At 48.4% G+C, this 6,000-nt stretch overlaps 1 protein-coding gene across 17 annotated transcripts in view; it reads left to right on the top strand.

The window, feature by feature from the left end:
- Positions 1 to 986: 986 nt before the first annotated feature.
- Positions 987 to 6,000, top strand: part of FYN (FYN proto-oncogene, Src family tyrosine kinase) — a 120,099-nt gene continuing 115,085 nt past the window's right edge. For 8 of the 17 annotated variants that reach the window (XM_035109106.3, XM_035109101.3, XM_088667259.1 and 5 more), the window contains exon 1: positions 998 to 1,562. The gene's annotated coding sequence lies outside the window, so the exon portion shown is untranslated. Of the gene's footprint in view, positions 1,563 to 6,000 lie in introns of all 17 variants that reach the window. The other 9 variants (XM_088667251.1, XM_035109098.3, XM_035109100.3 and 6 more) reach the window with 4 other exon arrangements.

Here is a 6,000-nt window from a genome sequence, read left to right as displayed (position 1 = left end):
AAGACCAACAAAGTCATGTTATCTGAACCCACCCACATATTATTGCAAAACATTTGGCAGGCTGAACTGAGGATTTCATAATTCTGCGGGCATTACAAAGTGCAACACTTCAATGAATTCTGTTTTACTGAAGAATAGGAAACAGATGTTTTATGGTGGAAAGCAGACCTTCCATTCAATAGGTGAAGTGCTAAACGCCAGTGTTCCTCCCTCCCTAATCAGTGGGAGGGTCAAGGAAACTTTGGCATGGTCAAGCTCTCTTTTGGAGTTAAGAGCACGGGAGATCTACAGTGTAAATTTATGTATTCATTCAATGGCTGAAAAGGAACCAACAGGCAGCACCAGATTTTGGTGGCCCCAAACGGAAACTTTGAGCCTCTTTCTAGCATTTGGCCCAGCCCAAACTTACCTGCCAAACCTGCCCACTAGGTCTGTGTCTAATTTCAGTAGAAAACACCTACATTTCTATGGCTTGGCAAACTGCGAAAAGCAATGCATCAAGTCATTCTGATCAAACTAGCACCACCAGATCCCTATTCACGTTTCCTTGGATTGATTCATACAGGGATGCTGGCGCGGATGGTCACTGCGGGCGGAGCTGGATGAGATGACACGCTGGTTTTTCCAACTCTGACTCACTCTCACATCCTTGCAATGCAAAGCCCAGGCATTTAAAAAAAGGAAGAATATCTCCCTCTGTTCCAGTTTCCTTTCCGTTTCATTGGGCGGCTGGAAGAACCCTTCCCCAACAAAGCGCTCTGTCAGCTGGGCGCACCCACCCCATCCATCCCACAGAATAACCCGAGATGTGATGTGCAGAAGCGAATCCCACGGCGCCCGCCTTCCCGAGTGGCGCGCGTGCGAATAAGAACTGGAGTCCCCCCCTCCCCGCCTAACCCACCCCAAAAGCGCTTCGCCATAGGCCGGCTAGGGATGTCAGTCTTGCCTCCTCCGCGCGTGCCTGCGTGCCTGCGTGCGCCCCCCCCCCCCGCTTAGTGAACTGACGCAGGGGTGAGGAGGCGAGGGACAGCAAGGCAAGGCAGTGGAGGAGTCCAGGCTCCATCCTCGCGAGCTGGCCAGGAGGAGCGCCGAAGCAGCGAGGCTGCGGTTGCGCCATCTGTCAGGAGCCTGGGTGGCGGTGGTGGGAGGAGGAGGGGAGGAGACAGACTGAAGCGGCTTTGGCTTGAGTCTTGGGCACAAAAAGAGAGAAAGAGAGGAGGCAACGGAGCCGCGCAGCGCGAGCCCATCTTCCTCAGGACAAGCAGCCCGCGCGGCAGACAAAGCTTCCGCCCCCTCCTCGGCCACTTGGCGCCCCCCGGCCGCTGAGGCAGGGACGTCCACCCCACCCCACACCCTCCTCCCGTTGTTATTTCGGTCCTCACGTTAAGAATAGCAAGCGCGAGCCGGGGAGAGAGCGACAGATATCACCCGGAGCTTTTTTTTTTCTCTGGAGAGGGGACGCCTTCCGCCGCCGCCGCCCTCCGGACCCTGCAGAGAGCGCGAGGGGGAGGGGGCGTTGGGGTGAAGGCGGCGCTGCAGACCCAAGTCCGGCTGCGCTTCAGGTAAGCACGAGAACGCGCCGCCCGGACTTCCCGCCGCCGCAGCCCCTGCTTCATGGAAGGGAGGAAGGGGTGGCAACGAGGCATGCGCCGGCTTTTGTACCACCGGGCTGGGTTCCCCGCTTTGTGCTGGCGCGTGTGTGCGTGTGTGCGCGCGCGCGCGCGCTCTTCTCCTGAAGTGGCTCAGGGAGCAATTGTCTTGCTATATGTCGTTTCTCGCGCGGAGCTCCCACCTCTAGAGCCCCGTGTGTGAAGGCCAGACCAAAGGGGATGGGACCTAGAAAGCGAGTGATGATGGGACCAGAGTCATGGGTCCGTTTATAATTCGAGAGGAGTGGTGGTGGCTGGGCCTAAAGATTTGGAAACCAGAGCAGAATGCTTTCATTCTCCTTGCGATAACGGCATCGTCGAACATGGCAGAGAGGTGTGGATGGGATGGGGAGCCAGAATAATGTCATTTCTAAAGCATGGCATTCAGCGTATTTACAACTCTCTAAAGCCCTGCTATTTCCATATGCCATTTGTGTCCAGCTCTTGTTGGAAAAGGGTGCCCTGTGCTGGCCTCTGGAAGGAACAGTCTGCAGTTAAGAAGTTTTTCATTTATGAGATTTATAGGATGTTGTGTGTGCATGTGTGGCTGCCTGGCCCACGCCTTTGCAGAAATGCTTCATAGCTATCAAAAGCAGAGATTTATGTGAGCTGCTGTCTGCTCTGTAGGATTGGCCCTTCTTGTGACCCTGCTGCTGATGGGGCTGGTGACTGGCATGGCCATATGACAGGATTTTCAAAACAGGGGCACTTTGGAGATGATGCCTCTGATCTACAGAGTAGAGCTTGGGCTTTCTCAAATGAGGACTGTTGCCTGCTAGGTTCTACGGTGCTGAGATGTTGTGGAATACAAAAACCTTCTTTTTAAAAAAGAAGGGGATTCCGCTTCAGTATAAGGGGCATTTGTCAACCCCTGATGGGGATGCATTGTAATTACAAGAGGATCAATTAGATAATGTTTTGTGGCACGTTGAATGAGGGAGAGGGTGAGAATAACTACAATGATGTAATCCTTTAATAATTGATAGTTGTCCTATACAGTAGAGTTTTCCACATGCACAAGCTGCTTCCCCCTTCCTTCTTGGCAAAAATGCTGAAATTTGTCCAGATCCCCACCTTCTTAACTCACACAGACTGATGATTTTACTAGTTGGGGGGGGGGGGGAACGACTGCTGAGATTCATCCCAAGGCTTTATATGCTGCAACTTAACTGCAAAAAGGGGGAGTGGAAAAAATAATAAATAAAGTGACTCCTCCCCCTCTTGCAAACAGATATTGAAGTGTGTGTGTGTGTGTGTGTGTGTGTGACAAAGAAGGCTTTCAGGGAAGAAAAGAGATTCACATAATGCTCAAGGGTAGTGAGGTTTGAAAGAGACCCCTTTCCCCCCTCCCTTCTTCCTTTGGTTGTTGTTATTATTATTTGCTTATTCCCTGGGGCTTCTTCTTTCTCTTTCTCCAGAAGATACCACTGAACTGTTCTCAGTATCTTTCCAGGCACATTTAGTCTAATGAAGGATTCCTAACACCACACATGGATTGCCAGCATTTTGCTGTGCCTGCAGAATCACAATTTATATGTTAAAGCCAGCTCTCCCCCCCACTCTCTTTTAACCTTTGAAATATTAAAAAACATAGAGTGATCTCTGCTGCTTCCATCAGGAAAGATGATGAATGAAGGAAAATTAGTAGAACATCAGGGGCACAATCCTATGCATGTCTGGTAAGTCACATCAATATCAATGGGACTTACTCCCAGGTCTATGGGATTGTAGCCTAAAAGACATAGTGTTTGTAAAATGCTTTCTCCCCCCCCCCCCAACCCCTGCTCCATTACTGTGGTACATTCATTTCTTGTGCTCAGAAGTGGGGACAGGGTGTGTTAGAAAGGCATACATAAAAATCGAAAATTCTCCCAGGATACTTACCTGCTCACATGTGTTCTCAGCCCCACATTCTTCTTTGTATTACCTGAAAAACTGTGTAACAATTTGTAATTCTTTTAAACAAACTCTTCTCATGAGAACTCTGTCAGCAGTTAAACAATTGTTGAGCACTTTTGGTTATGTTTGCAGAGGATACAATTTGTTTTGGTTTAGTCTGAAAGTTGAATTTGAAGGGTCCTGTTTTTGCAGTTAATTTAGTTCATCTTTCAGTTGCAGAAAAAGGAGAATAGTGTTGTTATTCAGATGCCCACCATTTTATTGCAATTTACAGTTCTTGGACAAAATGTAAATTGAGTGCTCTAAAATAACCACTGATTGTAGGGAGCAAAGTGAAGCATGTGTTGATTCTTAAATTATATCTGTGCTTTCTTACAGTGAAATCAAAGACAGATCCAAATTAGACATGGTGGCAACAACCCCTTGCCCATTTTAGATGTCTGGATCTGCAAACGTGTAATGGGCTTCAGAATACCTATCCTGACAGAATTGTGCTTATTCTTTTAAAGTTGGTATAATAAACTGTTGGTTCTAAAATGTGAGGTTGCAAAATATAATTTAATAATTTGTAAGCTCGAGGGGCACAGAGCAAGTGAAATGGTAACTTTATTTGAATTACATCATGTTTAAAATGTGGAATGCAGGATTTTGGGTTGTATAGGATGTTTCTCAGGCTTCATGTTCAAGAAGCAAGAAGAAAAGAACAGAAAGCTGTAGCTGTTCCAGGCACTTTGTCAAATATACTATCTTCAGGCTTTTCAGTACCATGCCAGAGGAAATGCTAGCATTATCTGGCCTTTGCAACAGTGCCACAGTATTTTATGTGAGACAATTGGGGCAGAGAGCTGTATGTCTCTGCTGACCTTGCTATTTAAAAGGAATGCCTGGCACTTGCAAGGTGGTGGCGCTCATGTTGGTGCTACTTCATAAGGGTTGCAAGGAGCTGCATATACCGTACCACTCATATCCGAAAAACACATACCGAAAATTTGCCTTTGCATTGCTGTTGTGCCATACAATAGTTTCTTTCTCTAGAATAGCAGTGCTAATTATTGCAATCGTTTTGAGCTCCTATTCACTCTGAACTTGACAGCACAGTTCATGCAGGTCCTACACTATCTGGTAAAAGTTAATGGGATCACTTTCAGTTGTTGTTGACAATGTGGACTGGGTGTTGCAGGGGTAGGCCATCATGACTTTTAAGATCTAACAGTGAGGGACTGGCTGGCTGGATCCAGAAAGTGGATTGTGGGAAGGTACATGCCTGCTGCCTTGAAAGGGACTGTGTTGTGGTCCCTCCTGAAGAGGTTGTCCCTGGATCCCAAGGTATTAGATAATTACCATTCAGTTGCAAATATTTCTCTCCTGGGCAAGGGAATTGAGAGAGTGGTGGCTGGCCTGCTACAGACATGCATGGATAATGTGTAGACCCATTTCAGTTTGTATTCACCATTGAAACAGCTTTGGTCATCTTGATTCTTTATCAGTGGACAAACAGTGTTTGGTATCGCTGACCATGATATCTTTGAGCAGTTGTGCAGGTTGGGACTCAGTTACAGTGATTCTGCTTCTGCCTGTGGGGTCATTACCAGAGAGTAGCATTGAGGAGCTTCTGCTCAGCCCCATGGCACAAGGAACTTACTTGTCCCCCATGCTATTGAAATTCCTAGGAGGTTCATTTGGGGATCTGGAGCATGGTCTCACTGATTTACTGATGACACTACGTTACAAATGAATTAGGAGAGGTGGACCAATGTCTGGAAGGAGTGATGGCCTGGATGAGTGCCAGTAAACAGAGAATGATTCCTGACAAGGTGGAGGAGCTATGGACAGGTGTTTCTTGGGTCCAAGAATTGGGGGAATTGCCTGTTTTGGAGTGGGTTGTACTTCTCATGAAGAAACAGGTACATAGTTTGTGGGTACTCATTCATTCCAAGCTGTTGCTAGAAGCCTGAGTGATATCAAACTATGACTGGTTCACTAGTTATGGCCATTCCAGGACTAGGATAGCCTGGCTTCAGCTGTATTAACCTCACAGTTTTACCTTGTGACCTTATGTGGCAGTATCCCTGAAGACAGTCCTGTAGCCTGTGGGGTCATTACCAGAGCGGCAGCTGGTATAGAATCATAGAATCACAGAGTTTAGAATTGTAGAATCATAGAATTGTAGAGTTTAGTCAAGTAGCAAGATGGGCTCGGATCATGGGCATACCCAGGATCAAAACTAGGGGGGGCAAGGGGAGGGGCCAAGGCACGGAAGGGGAGGGGCTACAAAGTGGGCGGGAACAGGGAACTCGCGCTCCGCTGGGCTGTGCCCCTCCCTAGAAGCAGGGCTGGTGGGCGGAGGCGGAGCCCAGCCCAGCGGAGCACGAGTTCAGCGTTCCCGCCCGCCGCGCCGCGCTCTCTGGTTCCCCGCCGCGCTTGGCCTTGCCAGAGGGCGCGATGGGGAGCT

This window comes from Zootoca vivipara, chromosome 3 (assembly GCF_965207765.1).
Source record: "Zootoca vivipara chromosome 3, rZooViv2.hap1.1, whole genome shotgun sequence".
Lineage (NCBI taxonomy): Eukaryota > Metazoa > Chordata > Lepidosauria > Squamata > Lacertidae > Zootoca > Zootoca vivipara.
The sequence above is the reverse complement of the archived record's forward strand: the minus strand, read 5'-3'. Positions and strand labels throughout refer to the sequence as shown.